We start from the raw sequence: 18,105 nt of genomic DNA on the forward strand, positions 1-18,105 counted from the left end.
CAGACTAGTACCAGAACTGAGGGTATGAGCTACGAGGAGAGACTACGGGAATTAAACATTACGTTGCTAGAAGACATAAGAGTTAGGGGGGACATGATCACCACATACATGATTATCAAAGGAATTGATAGGGTAAAGACAGACTATTTAACACAAGGGGCAGACGCCCTAGGGGAAACAGGTGGAAATTAAGTGCCCAAATGAGCCATTGATACATTAGAATTTTTTTAGTGTCAGAGTAGTTGACAAAAGGAATGCTTTAGGAAGTTATGTGGTGGAGGCTGACTCCGTACACAGTTTCAAGTGTAGATATGATAGAGCCCAATAGGATCCTGTACATCAGTTAATTGACATTCGAAAGGCGGAATCAAAGAGCCAGAGCTCAACCCCCGCAAGCACAACAAGGTGAGTATACACGCACTGAGTAAATTACCATCTGTGTCTAGCAGCATAAAACATATCGCATCATTTCATAACAATGACAAATCTTTTTAGCGAGAGTTCTGGAAAAGATTTCGTAATAAAGACAACTGAAAAATGAGCTTCGCGAACCCTAAATAAAACAAAAGCATCTTCTCCAGTAATAAGACGACCCTTAAAACAGTGAAACTTTTAAGGCAATGTATCTACAAAGTGAAGTTCGGGAAGAAAATATTCAATTTTTAACGAAGCACAAGTAAAAGAAGGTTGTTGAGGCGTAGCCTGTAAGGGGATATTTCCTTATAGGAGCACGGAAACGGTAGCAACAGTTTATTTACAGTCAGCTCAGGTCCTCGAGAGGTTAGTGATTACCCTTGTTTCCCCTCGGACTAGTGTCCCTGTCTTCACGAGGTCACTAAGGTCAGTGAGCCTGGCTGTTTACCTACGAGTAACACGAGTGATTTTGTCTGCTGCTCACTCCCTGTCTCTTTCTCTCCCGTATAATTTTAGAGGTCATGTTTTATATGGTTTCTTATTCTTCGGGACAGTAAGTCTTTTAGAGTTAGTAACGTGTTCTCAGTTACCCAGAAACCTTCCCTTGGATACAATCCACAATAATTAACTAGCTCCCAGTTACCTATTTGCTTCTTGCGCACTGATATTTATATACTGTTTATATGACTTTGGTGATGGAACATTTCTTTAAACAAATAAATACAACGCAAAAATCAGTACATAAAATTTACCAAGGGCTGCATGAGGGATTCATATATAAAGGCCTGAAGCGCCAGTTTGATGAGGCTACCTGAAGGTTCATGAATCATTGATTCTCATTAGCTCAGGCATATACACTCATTTTTTGTTTCCAATTGAACAGATTTCTGTGTTCAACGTCCCCGCGGCCCGGTCCTCGACTAGGCCTCCAGCAAGATGGCTAACTCCATTTATAACTAAAAGCAGATATGATAGAGAAATAGGCCAGGGGTCATTGCCTTAACCAACGGCTAGAAAAGCGGGGTCCAAGAGCTAGAGCTCGATCCTGCAGGCACAAATAGGCGAGTACACACACACAGAAGCCACTTTTAAAGGGAATCGTATGCGCCGGTACGCATTCTCACTCCACCACAACTAGGCTGTGTACACCAAAAACATAAGTGAATGTCCCCCCTGTGATCACGTTCCTGCGTGCGCTAGTGTGATTGTGTGGGCTGAGTATCCAGCACTCCGCCTGCTCTTACTGCTACAGTTCGTGTATCTTGCATACAAGATACACGCAATATTGCGTGAGGAGGGAGCCACGGTGCTTGAGTGTCTTGCTCTAAGTGCTTGTGAATGTACTTGGGAATCTCTTTATGAGATGTTTGTTTATGTTTTAGCGTTAAGCGCATGCTATTATGTTATGCTCTTGGGGGTTGAGATTTATTTTATTGTTCTTATTAATTCTTGCGTGAAATGTAATTAATATTCTAGTGTAGTTTGTGTTAATGTCTTTGATTTGATGTACGAGTTCGTGTTCTTGTGACATGTGTTGTAGTATTAAGTGCAGTGGGTGGACTTGTCAAGCTTCTTGGAGTGCATTAACCGGAAATGTATTGTCAACTGAGATGTTGGAGACAGACATGTCAGGGATTAACATGCTGCGGAGAAACATGCCTGGGATTAACGCGTTGGGTTCAAACATATCGGGGATTAACATGTTGATGATTAATATGTCAGGGATTAACATGTTAGAGGCAAAACTGCCTGGAATTAACATATTAATAATAATTATTATTATGATGGAGAGAGAGAGAGGGGGGGAGGGGGGAACGGGAGCCGAGCAGTCATTTGGTTCTTTGTTAAATAATGCAGACTGTATACGTAGTGGGTTAATCCCTGTATCATGCAAATTTAATTGTAAGTTTGGCTAATGACAGTAACGTGTTGTAAAACTTGAGAGAGAAAACGCAGAGAAAACTTGACTTGTGTATAATTTACGTAAAGATACAAGTGCTCTGGAGGTCTCTTGGAAGAGTAAAGTCTTCTTGGCAAGATCGACGTTCCTAAACTTTTGCCAAATCTCGGATTCGGCAAGCGGAATTATTTTTTTAACTTCTAAATGTGTTTCACACAAAAAAGTTGTAAATTATTTTATAAATTATTGGCCTAGAGATAAGATCAATTCATGGCAAAATATATACTGAAGATTAAACCAATAAATATTAATTAGGATAAAAATATAACCTGAATTTATGTTTGTCGAAACAATATGCCTTGAAATTGCTAACGCAGATATTAGGCATAAAAATATAGTTTACTGTATAACAAATGTAAAATCCTTGCCTAATCCTTACCCAGGCTAATATATTTATTGAAGAACAGATTATAAAGTTACTATACCTAAATTAATGTAGCAAAAATTTAAATTGTCGAGGGTAGTTGAAAAATTAACTCTCCAAAGTTCATTTTCACACTTCATTTATGGTCAGACGCCTAGAATTTTTCAACTACCCTCGACAGTGAAGAAAAACATAGGAAATATTGAGAAGATTCGTGATAGAATTATTATTCTTGCCCCTTCGGCCATATTCAACAACATATGTTTACAAGAAAGACTGCTACCAAAATATACTACTACATAATATATATATCCTGGGTTCCTGCCCGGCGTCGGAGGAGTTCGAAGAAATCTACAGCCTCTAGGAAACAAACTTCCCTTTATTCCCTCTTAATGTCCACTTTTTGTAACCAATCAGATATGTAACTGTAACTTTGTATAACAAAGTGTACAACATAAATAATAAAAAAGGGGTGATAGGAGAAGTGAACACTCATACGTAGAGTTAAATAGCAAGTTTTTCTCTGAATGCCCTGTATTTCTTTCTCCAAGGCTATGAGTCCTTACATTTGCACCAGAGGTGGTGCCCTTACATTATATATATATATATATATATATATATATATATATATATATATATATATATATATATATATATATATATATATATATTTATTTATGTATTATATATATATTATATATATATATAATCGTATATAATAGCCAGAGTTGCCTAACACGCTAAAATTTCCTTAAATATTACATTTTTCAATAATTTTCTCTTAAGGAGTGATCAGGTTTGTTATTGCATTAAATATGTCTGACATTTTTCTTAATCAAAATCAACATAGAAATTTGACAAAAGGTAATCTAACGTACCTATACCTAGTATATCCTATCCTAAGTACAGTAATTCATATTTCAAATATAAAACTGTTAGTAATGAACCACGTATGGAAGATATATTAAAAACTAAAACAAAATTCCGTTTTCTGTTATGCGACTTGCTTATCAGGCCATGAAGTGTGGTTCCGGCTATTAGGTACGGGATATCCATATAGTCTAACCTTAGGAATGATTATGGGCACATACGGGTGCTTCCCTTGTTGACTTTATCTTAACTACAACAACAACCAGTGACCATATTTTTAGTCAGATGAAACGTTTTATCCAAGTTGCACAAGAAATAGATTAATAATTAAATGTCATATACCTATTTACGATTGTCTTTCTCTTAACACTTTAAAACCTTTTAATAATAACCTTAGCTTACCAACAACACTTCCATCTTGAGGCACATGACTACTGCTCGTCCCTCGACACCCACCACTCGCACTAACAACCAACCACGGGAGATATTCATGCCCGAAACGCTTTGCGTAATAGTGGCTTTAGGCCTTGTATGTACTAGCTCTATCTATAAATCTATCAATCTTCGTAAAATCTCTTGTATGTATGTACCTTACCTAAATAAACATTTATTTATTTATTTATGTACCGGTATATAAGGCCGCCACAGTAGCATACTGGCTAACGAGCATGTTTATTCCTGAACATTGATAATGGTTAGAGTAAACTTCTTATATACACCGAGAAACGGAGTAAACTTCTATGTGAATACGTGAAAGTAATTTCTCTGATAAACATCAGCAGACATAATGTGTATGTGATTGGTTAGTTCTCCAGTTGAGCCGGCAATGTGACTGGCCAAGGGATGAGAGGTACAATGTTACCCTCACTCTGAATGGTCAAACAAAAAACACTAGTTCCCTCTGTCGACACGTCGGTGAACTAGTCAAAAACACAAAATCCGTAAAGTTAAGAGACTACCAACAGGCGTCTCAGAGGAACCGCCGCTTCTTCTGAACGCGGGTAAAGTAGTGGTTGGGAGCGTTTAATCACCCACTTGACCCGGTGTGTTCGCACTACACAGTACTCCAGCGACCTCCTCCTTCAAGGTAAACATCTCGATCCTCAAGTATCGCCTACATATGAGTCAGATTAAAATGCGATTGCTTATACGTCGATTGAATTATATTTCTGGTGTATACGGATTGAAATATACAAAAGCATTATTCCAACGTATATGCTATAATTCCCTTTCACTCCATTACAGGAATTCACCAATTTTGAGGTACGTTCATATATCCTTGTTTTCATATCTGTATTTTAGACATCTAGCAAACCCAGGGTATTGGAAGCGTTCATTATATTTGGGTCGTGTTATAATGACTTTTGTTTGAACTGCATAAACATAGCCTGTGTGCTACAGCTTGCCAGCAGTACCTTGGGACAAGCAACGTAAACTCAGCAAAGACGGTGACTGGCCTTGCCAGCAGTAATTACCTACCAGTTACTACATGGGGGAAGTGAGGTTTGGCTACTAACAATGTTATACTTAGTGCGCTATAATTTGCGCTATTATGACGCGCTATTATGACGTTGGAATCTTAACAGTCACAGGTGGTGAAGGATAGAGTCCAAATTGAAATTTCAGATATTGAATTATTATTAACATCTTTATTTACAAAAATTAATTGGCTATTTTTTGTGATACTTTTAGAAAGGAAATCATGCAAAACATCATATTGTATATTATTTAATAAAGAAAAAGGAAGATTCAATGAAATAGGTACACACAGGTGGTGGTACATATGAATATGAATGTTCAAGTGAATGCCTCTAAAGGTTTTAAAGGATTGTCGCAGAGTTTACAAGCTGAATATTCTAGTAGTGACCCAGCCTCACTAACCTGCCAGATGTAGTCATTGCGCGAATTCGCCTTGGCTATAGGCACATCACATTGCCTGGTCTGGTTACTGTGCTGACTATACAAATATCTATGATTACAAAGCTATGACTGATACTGAAAAAATTGTTTTAACAATCGTTGGACCCGAAGCCATTTACGAGCGAGAGTTCAAATTCTTGTTTGAAATCATTAGGATAGTACAATTAAATATGCAATGACTACCATTATTGCAAAATGAAGTTGATGCTGGTTTTGAAATTTCAATTATGAATATAGAAACCCATTCGGTGGTATTAAAATATATTATATTAAAGAATCATGGCTAGAATGTATTTTTTTCTTTTTGTTGAATTTTCCAGAAAAGGAAATAAGTATTCAATGTATTGAGGATTTGCTAGTGTATAGAAAGACAGTAATATATAGAATATTAAAGATGGAAACAAATATAGGAGAACAAATACGAGAGAGATTGTTAATGTAAATTCCTGATTAATGCGCTGATGCTCATTAGGCTAGAGTGCTAGACATTATTGCTCGATTTCGTAGGAGTGATGAAATAACTGAAGATCAGGGTTAATTTTGCCATGTTGCCTAAACAAATTACAGGGGGCTAAAATATGTAAGGCAGGCGTAAACGAATTGTGTAATAGAGAGGTTGACCTTTCATATAGTGGCTGTGACAATCGATGGCGCACCCAGCACGATTGTAAAGAAGTTTTTGTAAATGTGTTTACAAAATATGTTGGACATCTACTGTAGGCTTCCACTGAGTTGTACACTAGGAGTCTTTGTATGCAAAAGTTGACCTTAAGGAATTTAAAGTGATGATTATAACCAAGATAATTATTTTTTCTGCGCATGATTATTTTCCTTTTAAAATGCTTTCAAGCATTTTCTTCTCCATCGGCACGCAGATAATTTGTTGAAAAATATCGACATTTTGGAAACACCCTCAGAGAGGTTGACTACCCTTGTTCTAAGGGAGTGCAGCATCCGCTATCTTCACCCTTCGCTATCCATTAGGAACAACCAGATAGACTGTTTACTGCTGACTCGCCATCCACTCCATTAACTCTGTCAACGACGAATCACGAGAAACCCCACTAATGAATTACTCTTCCTCTGTGATGTGAGATATCATGTTCTCACCCGTGTCTACAACAGCAGGTGGGGTAAGATTAACGATTTAATCAGCCGAAATAAGTAATACGTAATCTTCCCCCTTATCGTTCTGGAGGTGGTGATAGGATTAACGATTTAATCAGCCGAGATAAGTATATCTCTTGACTGCTGAATCGATTGCAATAACCCGAGGCGTGTTTTAGTGAGCAACTATGGTACCAAATTTCCGGTATTGACGTAGAGAGTGTAACTTAGGGTTGACTTCTTACCTTGAGCACGTCGACTCCAGCTGCTCGAGTCCACCGCGATATTCTTCTTGGAAAGCTCATTCGAAATTGACACTTTGGGTTCATTACTGCTGCTTTGGTCTATTAACCTTGCCGATATTAAGAGTTTTTGCTGCCACTCTTCAGCTTAGCCACAATCCCATCATTCTTCACATTATTATTCCTCTAACACCCATCGACTTCCAGCTTTCAACCTACAAATGCCCCCCCCCCCCTCAGTATCTTCTACCCTTCAACTTCCTCCATTCATCAATCTCTACCTCCCTTCAACTATCCATCAACTGTCAACAACCCCCTCCCTCCCTGTCTCCATCGACTACTTATCCATCAACCTCTGACAACCTTCCTTCAACCACCAGCGGTGAGCCCTTGTCAGCTATGAATGAGAAAGATTCACATCAAAACTGAGTACAGTTAAAAAGTACGATCAGATTACATCAAGTTTAACTGTTGGGTTCAGTTCAGTTTTGCAGAGATATTTCTGGTCAGCGGGGCTCTTGACCTGACTCTTCCTGGGAACTCTCCATTTTCCGAAAATGTTTGGCTTCCTCGTGTGTTCCTCGTCTATCTGATAGACTTTTTTTTTTCGTTCATTGAACTGCATGCTGCCTTTGATTTTCATACCATTTACTGTATGTTTTGTCAATCTATTTCGGAGTTTGTGTTTTTGTTAGATGTTCTGAGTCTGTTAAACTGGTCTGTTAAATTATTTAATTTAATCCCGGTTGTCGGAGACATACTTAGTCCCCCCTCCCCCACTGACCTTCCTCAAGATGCAACCCACAACAGATATCTAACTTCCCGGTGTCCGTAATACTGCTAGGTGAACAGTTGCATCAGATGAAAGAAAACGTGGTCAACACTTTCTGCCCCGCCCTGGGATCGAATCCGCGATCTTACATGACCCACGATGATGTTTCTCGTTTTGTTTTGTTTCGGTCCACCCGCGTGGAAAATCAGGGAAGAGTCGGGTAGTATGTGTGACTATTCCAGTAATGTCATTTTCTCCCTCGTTCATTTTCTTATAAAAAAAATTCCTCCCTCTTCCTCTCCTCCGTCTCCCTCTCCAGTCTTTCAGTTACTGAAATAGACCATTGTTGAAAACGCAGACGGTGAAAGATACCATATTTCTCCTCTCATGGAAGTCCTAAAAATAGACATCAAATCTAAATGTTTTCCCCCAAAAACAGATGAATAACATTTTTATAAGAATTCCGATTTAAAATGTGGGAGGAGAAACCTGTCACAATGTCCCAGAAGGTTCGGATTGATGAGCTTTTTGTCTTCTATTGAAATTTAAAAAAAATCTTCAAACTTAATCTTAATGGATTTGATAGACAAATATTACGTCTTGCAAAGTTGCAGTTGCTGTTGTTAAGAACCGAGTCCAGCACGTACGAGAATATGCTTTCAAATTAAATTTACATTAGAAAAACAATTATGTTAAAGCCTCAATATTTTTAATTACATTTACCATATGAGGAATCTAAATTACTGTTGCTGTCTAAATTTTGTTAATTATCATTTAACTAATGGATAAAAACACAAACTTGTGTATTAGGTGTAAATCCCTTACATAAATTTCACAAATACACAAGTGTGGGTTTTTATCCTATGTTATTATGTCTGTGAGAAGACATTACTATTAGTAATTTAACTAATTATTATGATATGTTAGTTCGTTATCAGTTATTTGTATATGAGCAACAATCCTCGTTATGATATAAAAAAATTATATAGTAAACACCTTGAAATACAGCTATAAAGAGGGATGGTCGCCTGAGACGTATTGTTATCGAATAACTTTATCGTATTGTTATCAATACGATACAAGACGTACGAGTTCTAATGAACTCTGTCATTCAGAATTTTTTGAGGGCGGTGAGGGTCGTACACCGTCAACTGTCACTTGTATTATTCGTGGTCTCCGTTTATCTCTGCCGTAGTTATTATTTTCTGCGGAGGACACACACAAGGTGAGAGGCTCCCCTGAGAGTCACCTGCTGTTCACCTTACCAAAGCCTTACTGCTTTTGAGTCCAGACACAGCAAACGCTGCATATGTATTCCGGTAAAATATTCTCTTTGTCCGTCGCTAAATCGTGCGAGTCAGACATTAAGAGTGGTTTGTGGGGACAGTTGGCATGTTGATGGTGGGGTGCGCGGAGTCTGGGAGGATGGCCAGACTGGAATATCAACCGCTCTTCCGCTGGCCTTGCATAACTAACCATTGTGACCTCTCTAGCCAGGTGCTGCAAGCACTGAAGTTTATCCAGTGGGTAGGAGGAGCGGGCTCAGTTGTGATAAGTATACGTGACTATTGAGCCCATTACCCATCAGTGTGAATGTCACGTGTGAACATGAAATATGTTACGGGCGAAAGGAACTTATATTCCGGAAATATATATTTTTGCTCTGTTATTTGGTACAGTCAAAAATATGTTCATCCATTTCATTTATAGTAGTGCTAAAGTGCTTGTGTGATCAGGCTCTACAGTGGTAGCCTAACATTCGTATAGTCCAGACGTCCTGTCTCTAAGGGAAGGGAACTCTCAATCTTTCTTTTGGTGTAAGATCATTTCCAGATCATAATCAAATCACCGGCGGCTTGTCGTACAAAGCCAGCTTGTTCATCAGTATCTTGCCAATGAAACGTGTATCTTAGTATCGCATTCTGATAGCATAATTGATTCCAAACCCACGAATGGAATAACGGGTTGATTCCAGACCCGGTAATAGGCTATTGGACTGACCCACAAATTCTGCTAAATAAATGTTTGGTTTAGTGTAAAGTAATCAGGATAACCGAACTGTCATAAAATGCAATTACACAGGATACTAGGTCAAACATGGCATTACAAATTTGTGTCAACAGGTGATACAATTTTATTCAATTCCTGAAAGTCATCCTCCCATATATTTCCATTGCAACAAATGTTGTATAATGAAATGTAAAAAAATGTAATATATATTTTGTAGATCACCTTTTAACATATGAGAATGTGTAGGATATGAGGATCATGCAGTGGTGGGTAGAACACCAGGCGCTCAGATCATTTCCAGACGCTGTAAGCTTTAATGGAGGAAAGCTTTAATGGAGGAAAGCTTTAATGGAGGAAAGTTTTAATGGATGAAAGCTTTAATGGAGGGAAAGCTTTAATGGATGAAAGCTTTAATGGAGGAAAGAGAGAGGGGGGGGTAGGAGGGGTGAAGAGAGCTAGAGAGGGGGGATGGGATGGGAAGGGAAAGAGGATGAAGAGAGTTTAGGAAGAAGAGAAAGAGAGACGCTTAGTGAATCAATACAAGAGAAGGAGTGACGGACAAAAAGAAAATGAATAAGAAGTAAAACTACAATAAGTCAAAAAACGGTATAAATCAAAGTAGAGAAAATAAGAGTACAGAAAAACGTTCAAATTTAGAAAATTGCTCACAAGTAGAGAGCAGATAAAGTACTGTTATTTAGTACTGTATACAATAGTACTGTACTATCGAGGGCAAGGCTTGAGGCCCATAGCACACCCCCAAACAAGCTAGGATGATTGTTTACATCACAAGTAATAACCACAAATAGAACACAATAGACATATTGAAGACCACTGGGAAGAAAAATGGAAGCGCTCCATATGTTAACATACCTGGGGATTTCCTTCGTCAGGTAAGGGATGGTCAATATTTATGTTAATGGTGTTACTCCTCGCGTTATTAATGTCACCTGTTACGTCCCCAGGTACTAATGACTCGCGGTCACGTTATTACCACTAACGTCATTATTAGTCAGAGTTTCAACTCAATCTTGGATGTGATGCAGGTTTTAAACAATTACGCAGGGAACTAAGTGAGCAGTTATGAAGTCCTTCCCCAAAAAATCCTTTATCTCCGCCTCCCACCATGAAATATAAGTGGAGTTGTGTATGATATGGACATGTAAGGATATCCAGAAAATCTTTAAGTATAAAGGTCAAGGAAAATGCACAGGTCCACGACGGGCTCACCATAGCCCGTGCTACATGGAAATTTTAGTCCAGAGTTGGTAAATATAAAAAAAAAAAACCGCACAGGTCCATGACAATAGGATTAGAGACCCTTTGTTCCCAGTACAAATATGCACTGAAGGCCTGAAGATGTTGGGAGAGGAACTTATTAGTCAAACCACAGACCTATGACCAGCCATTTTCCCCGTTCCAGCGCCTTAGTGTTGCCGTCCAGAGGGGAAATGCTTGCTCTATCTTGGGTACAAACCCCCACCTCCGAGGAGCCGAAACATGTTTTGAACAGTAATTGAGTGCATCTTGTACCTGAGATGGTACCCTTACACACACACATACAAACGCGGGGGCGCGCGCACTCACGTTTTAAAACACTTAAAGTTCTTGAACGGCAGTTGAACTAACATACCAATTGATTGAAGATTCAGGGGCGGGCCTGAAGCTGAAGCTCTACCCTCATAAGCACAGGTGAGTATACACAGTTACACAAGCCTCACAAACACACTTTGTCAGTGTTCCTTAGTTTATTTGTCGCCCTCGATATTGTCATTCCGGCTCAGCGCTTTCGCCTGATAATTACCTTACCTCATTTGGCGTCCGCTAAAAAATTACTTTCATTCCACTTTATGCAGGAACGAGCACGGGTGCAAGACAATGCCATCGCCGCTGGCTTTATGCAAATGAAGATTTCCTGTCACCAGCTAGCTTAATAGATTCTAGCTTGAGGTCCACTGTGCTGGGCTAAACGTGGTCTGGCATAGGCAATCTTCTCAGGTGTTGAATTAAGGCACGGCAGCTTGAAGATGGGCAGCGAGCGGGTAAGCTCCTCACTGTGTACTCGGCAACAAATATCCAACCAGATAATCCGGAGACGATTCAGTCAGTCCACGGAAGCAAATAGTTGTGGATAAGATAAATAATTTAATAGCGTTGAGTCTGAGTTCAGACGTGAGAGAGGGTCGTTGTTCCCAGAGCTAGCGGGAGTAGCTGAGGAGACCCGGCAGGTCTGTTAGTCAAGTCCTCAGTACTGTACTAACTATTGCTCGCCGTATTTATTGGTACTCCACTCATGTTCCAGGTAGTGACACCAACTCCATCACTCAAGTGTTGAACGCATGTATCGTACGTGTGTGGTGTTGTGTGTTAACCAATCCTAACTTAAGGTTTAAATTTGATATAATTTTGCTTCTGATAAACGGAGTGTAGAGTGTGACGACTGATTTGATAAAAGCTTTAGTGAAGAGTAATAGGCACTCAGAGAAGTAGAGATTATAATGAATTAATAATTATGATTTCTGCTTCCCTGAGAGCCTAATGCGCGCGTGTAAAGTCCTAACAGAAGTGCATAATTGTATAAACAAAATGTATTCGCTACATGTTTAGTGACAAAAACCTGAGCTTGATATTAGTCTCTGTGTCTTGTTGTTTTAGATTCAGCTACTCGGAACAAAAAGTTCCAAGTAGCACGGGCTATGGTGAGCCCTTAGTGGACTTACCTGGCACAGTAGCGGGGCTATAACTGGGTCCCCATGTTGCATATCGAAGAGAATATGGCATATTCGATATTTTTTTATGGATCTTTTTCAACTCAGGTGTTGTGGGGCATATACTTCCAAACCCATGTCTTCTCTCACACTTTTCTGGTCATATAAGGTGTCCAGCAGCTGGAGACCCTCATAAATACTGTCACGCAGTATCCTCCCCCGCGATAGCAGCCACATAGTAAGGACTGACAGTTTAAATGTGCGCTCAGCTCACAGTATATATACTTTCACGACCAAAGATCACATTCACTCCAAATATCTATCACTTACGGGCTACTCATGCCCGTGCCACCTCTTGGGTGGCTTAATCTTCATCAATGAACTTCTCTCTCTGTATTCCTTGATAATGTGTTGGGCTCTGTAATGCTGCTTGAGTAGGCTCTGTAGTGTTGCTTGAGTAGGCTCTGAAGTGTTGCTTAAGCAGCACTATAGAGCCCACTCAAGCAGCACTACAGAGCCCACTCAAGTGGGCTCTGTAGTGCTGCTTGAGTGGGCTCTATAGTGCTGCTTAAGTGTGCTCTGTTGTGCTGCTACATTGGGCTCCGTGGTGCTGCTAGAGTGAGTTAACACTGCATCAAGAACGGAACCATTAGCACCCAGAGTCATGACCCCAGGGATCACCAGCTTGGTCTGGTAAGAATGTTTGGCGAGAGACTCAACACAGACTATTTACGGTCTGGGCAAGTCCCCAAGGACCTCTCTGGCTGGTCTCCTGAGCGCTGGAAATGTTTGCCAGCGTGTCTCTTCCACTCCTGCCTTGCCACACATTACAACGAGATGCCTTGTGTAGCCTCGCTCCTACACCTTGTTAAATTTATCTGAAGGAAAACATTATTTCTGGCAAGGAACACTTAAGGTCAGAGATACTTTACGCCGTTTGAAAATTCTTTGTTGTAGCAAAGGCTCTAAATCGGAAATGTATTACCAGCAGCTTAATTAACTGTATAAGTGGCAGCTTAATTAACTTGTTCCGGATGTTGCCGTAAAGCTTTAAAGCTGCGCTTTTCATGAAGATTTAGAGCAATTTTGAAGGACGTTTTGATTCAAATTCAAATGAATTTGAATTGACTGCGTATGCTTCCAATTAACACGAGCGTTCCGAGTCCCTGAGCTATCGCCTGCTCTTGTGTAGTGTATTTGTGTAGGAATAAACATGTATTTGTTTTGAATGTTTATTCTCTTGTGTGACATTTGTTACGGGGTCCCGGCGAGTACCCTAGACTGTGTGGGGAAAGAACAAGTCAGTCTTAAAATCAAAGTAATTTTCAATCAATCAATTCAAAGTATTAAATTTTCAATTCAATCAAGTAATAATATTTAAAGGCACCCAGGTACGCTGGGTTTTAGAAAATCATATTACACGCTTTTATGACCGTTAGCAATTCTGGAAAAATTAGTGGAGCCAAGAGCTCAGATTTGTTAGTTAGCCTAGTATAGTGAGCATTACAACGACCAGTTCTTGGAGCCTAGTGTCCTCTAACAGTCTTAACTCATGGATAAACATGATGCTTAACTATACATATAAGTTAACAAAGCAAGCACAAAAGTCCCCTCACTACGTTAAGATGCACTTGTCACTACGTTAAAATTCACTTGTACATGGGGTGCCTCTTTATGCTGATATTATGCTGTCAGTCATCCCCTACACAGCTCTGCAGCTTACTCTATAACTGTGGTGGAGTGGACGTGGGCTTTTTAATGGATCAACAGTTACAGTTCAACAATGAATTTGCCTCAACAATTGGACAACAATTCAATGCAGTTAAAAAGGACATCGACCAGAATTTATTTGTTTATATAAACGGGAGCAAATCCTTCACCAAGTTTACATATTAAGAGGCTTTTATATCGTGAAATATGCCACTTGAGTGAATAAGACTTACGCTCCACACTAAGAACAAAGGAGGCACAAAAATTAGAGATATCATACAAATTACAATTACTTTACTAGTCAGGTTCGTAACAACGTTGTTACGGCATTCTTCGTATTCGTCTCTCTCTCGCTCTCTCTCTCTCTTTCTCTCTCTCTCTCTCTCTCTCTCTCTCTAACACCAACATAAATAATCCCAACTGATGACAACAGGGAAACAGACACTGTTCAGAGTCGCCCCCCTCCCCTGCACTCTGGTGATATCCCACGAGAATTTCCCTAAACAAATATCCCCAGCTCAGGTGGTCACGACTCTGGAGATCACAGAGACAGAAGGTCAATCTCGCCATTTCTGATATCGGGTCCAGATATCAACCTATAAGTACTGTTGTACATGTCGGTTGGTATTGGGCATGAAGCCACAGCCTCTTCCTACCCCTTGTGTTACCTGGTGCCTCAACTTGTTCCTATCCCAAGTGTCCACTAATATCACACGCTATTTGTCTTCCTCTCCAAGGGGATCCTTCATTACTCACACAATTTACCTGTAATCAGTCGCCCAGAGCTAAGGAGCTTAGCTCATGATCAATATCTGTGTGGGTGTGTGTACTCACCTAATTGTGCTTGCGGGGGTTGAGCACTGGCTCTTTGGTCCCTCCTCTCAACCGTCAATCAACAGGTGTACAGGTTCCTGAGCCTATTGGGCTCTATCATATCTACACTTGAAACTGTGTATGGAGTCAGCCTCCACCACATCACTTCCTAATGCATTCCATTTGTCAACCACTCTGACACTAAAAAGTTCTTTCTAATATCTCTGTGGCTCATTTGGGCACTCAGTTTCCACCTGTGTCCCCTAGTGCGTGTGCCCTTGTGTTAAATAGCCTGTCTTTATCTACCCTATCAATTCCCTTTGAGAATCTTGAATGTGGTGATCATGTCCCCCCTAACTCTTCTGTCTTCCAGTGAATTAAGGTTTAATTCCCGTAGCCTCTCCTCGTAGCTCATACCTCTCAGCTCTGGGTATTAGTCTGGTGGCAAACCTTTGAACCTTATCCAGTTTGGTCTTATCCTTGACTAGATATGGACTCCATGCTGGTGCTGCATACTCCAGGATTGGCCTGACATATGTGGTATACAAAGTTCTGAATGATTCTTTGCACAAGTTTCTGAATGCCGTTCTTATGTTGGCCAACCTGGCATATGCCGCTGATGTTATCCTCTTGATATGGGCTGCAGGGGACAGGTCTGGCGTGATGTCAACCCTCAAGTCTTTTTCTCTCTCTGACTCTTGAAGAATTTCATCTCCCAGATGATACCGAGTATCTGGGCTCCTGCTCCCTACGCCTATCTTCATTACATTACATTTCCTTGGATTAAACTCTAACAACGTGTGTGTGTGTGTGTGCGTGCGTGTTGCATGTATATGTGTGTGCGTGTGTGTGTTTTAAGAGGTTCAACTTGTAATGAAGAACCACAGATAATAATCTGGGAAAGTTGTCACAGGTACACGGTGACCAATTAAGCAGATGCTTGGTCAGGGGCAACGCTCCGTTGTAAGCCTCAGGTCAACCTTGAGACAGCATAAGTTTTGATAACATCAGGTATTCCCTCGCCTTAAACGTGAGTGCAGTTCGGAATATTTTTTATGTATATGGAATGTACGAATTTTCTTTTAAAGAAGAAGATATTTCTTGACCATGTTTGATAGATCTATTGTGTTCTATTATTCTAGCATTCCACATCTCTACTTCTACTGATGTCAACTATATAACAACCTTTACAGGATTAATTTTTTAAACCTTTAAGCATTCTACAGTCCTTTCTTTGGTAGACGTTAACCAACTCCTTACCTGTCTTAATGTAGTTAAGCACTATCTGAGTTATTTCAGTGTTAAATAACATCTTGGAAGGGCAGTCAAGTTTATTACAGTATGGAATTGCTATGCCAAGTTTCGGAATGAACTCAATATTGAATAGGAGGTGCGCTTGTACCGACATTTTCCTTGGGAATTGTAAGAGGAGTCATCTTGGGTAGCCTTTTTGCATGAGATGATTCTTGTCAAAATACTGGGGACCACATGTCAATAATGCTCTCCTGAAGAGACCAGGCTCCAGTAGTTCGTCAGGCTTCAATAGAACACCAGGCTTCTGTGTTTCGCCATGCTTCAATAGTTTGCCAGGCTTCAAAAGTGCGCCAACTTCACTAGCGCGGCAGGTTTCAGTAGTGTGTTAGGCTTTCAATAATGCACTAGGCTTCAACAGTTTTTAGGGCTCGCAGTGAATTCATGTCTAGCGCCACAACTACCACCACAGGGAATCAGGGGTGCGTGAAAGTAAAGGAGGAATTCAGGTTCAATAAAATTGGTTGGTAGAAAACGTTATTTTATTGGTACCAGAAATTATACAGCCACAGGTCACCGCATCACACGCTCATTTGTAATTGAAACACCATAATTAAACTGCCGTATTTCCCCTGAAATTATACATAATGTGAACAATTTCTTTGATAACACTGAAAATCCGTAAATAGCTTTTTACTAAGTTTGCTTCTTTTAATACTTGTATTCTATGCAGCTGATGCACTTAAAGGGTCCCCCATTTTGAGATTCTAATTAGAGAAAACTAACCAATTGATGAGATTATTTTTTTGTTTACCTTGTATTATTTATTTACTTTTAGCTATAAAAAATATCATATGGGTTAGGAAAGCTTGTCAATTACTTCGCATTATCCATTTCTTCCACAGCCATGTACAAAAATAACATATAGTGGGTGTCTTTGCTTTTAACTGACAGACAAAAACGATAATATACTTTTAATAGTTAGTATACTGCAACATTAACATATATATATATATATATATATATATATATATATATATATATATATATATATATATATATATATATATATATATATATATATATATATAAGATTTATCACACATAACAGGTACACATAACAAGTATAATAGTACATAGATCATTCACCATATTGAAACCTTTGAATATTAGCAGCACATACTATTATATATTTTTTAATAAGCTCATTTTGACTTAGGACTTTCAACACTCGGGTAAGAGTGGGAGGAGGAGACCCACGTGCTCCAGAGTCCCACACAACCGGGTCTTGAAGCACATCACTTGAAGGAAGACTGTGCTAGCGAGTCACTGCTCTAGTCAGTGTAATACTGAATCTTCCTCGTTGTTTTTTGCTGGTCCTGTGGGAAGAGGTCAAGCCTGGTACGTGTCCAGGGGGTGGCTGTGACGGTCAAGCCTGTACGTGTCCAGGTGGGTGGCTGTGACGGTCAAGCCTGGTACGTTGTCCAGGTGGGTGGCTGTGACGGTCAAGCCTGGTACGTTGTCCAAGGGGGGTGGCTGTGACGGTCAAGCCTGGTACGTTGTCCAGGGTGGGTGGCTGTGACGGTCAAGCCTGGTACGTTGTCCAGGGGGGTGGCTGTGACGGTCAAGCCTGGTATGTCGTGTAGGTGGTGATTATAGTACAATTGATACGTAACTTAATAGTGGGTATATATTACATTTTTACGCCTCGTGATACATAATTTACTCAACGTGAATAAAATGTGTCAGTGTTGATGCAAATAAATATTATGTATATTGTATACACGATATAATACAAATATATATATATATAATCCCTCATAGTCTCTCGATTATTATCCAGTGAACTTTTACGACGACTTTTTAATTAACAATTTTTAAATCTGATTTACGATCTTTTTAATAATATAAATATGTGAATTGAAAAAAATGTCAGTTTTCTTTCGGCGGAGCCTGAAGGCGCA

General features: G+C 39.7%; 1 protein-coding gene across 3 annotated transcripts in view; it reads left to right on the plus strand.

The window, feature by feature from the left end:
* The window catches only part of LOC123767586 (uncharacterized), a 184,315-nt gene that overhangs the window by 27,001 nt on the left and 139,209 nt on the right, over positions 1-18,105 (plus strand). For 2 of the 3 annotated variants that reach the window (XM_069310616.1, XM_069310612.1), the window contains exons 1-2: positions 4,589-4,695; positions 4,854-4,871. The exons of the other annotated variant lie outside the window; for it this stretch is intronic. The gene's annotated coding sequence lies outside the window, so the exon portion shown is untranslated. Of the gene's footprint in view, positions 1-4,588; positions 4,696-4,853; positions 4,872-18,105 lie in introns of those variants that run through there. 3 annotated transcript variants of the gene reach the window in all.

Source organism: Procambarus clarkii, chromosome 67 (assembly GCF_040958095.1).
Source record: "Procambarus clarkii isolate CNS0578487 chromosome 67, FALCON_Pclarkii_2.0, whole genome shotgun sequence".
NCBI classification, from domain to species: Eukaryota; Metazoa; Arthropoda; class Malacostraca; order Decapoda; family Cambaridae; genus Procambarus; species Procambarus clarkii.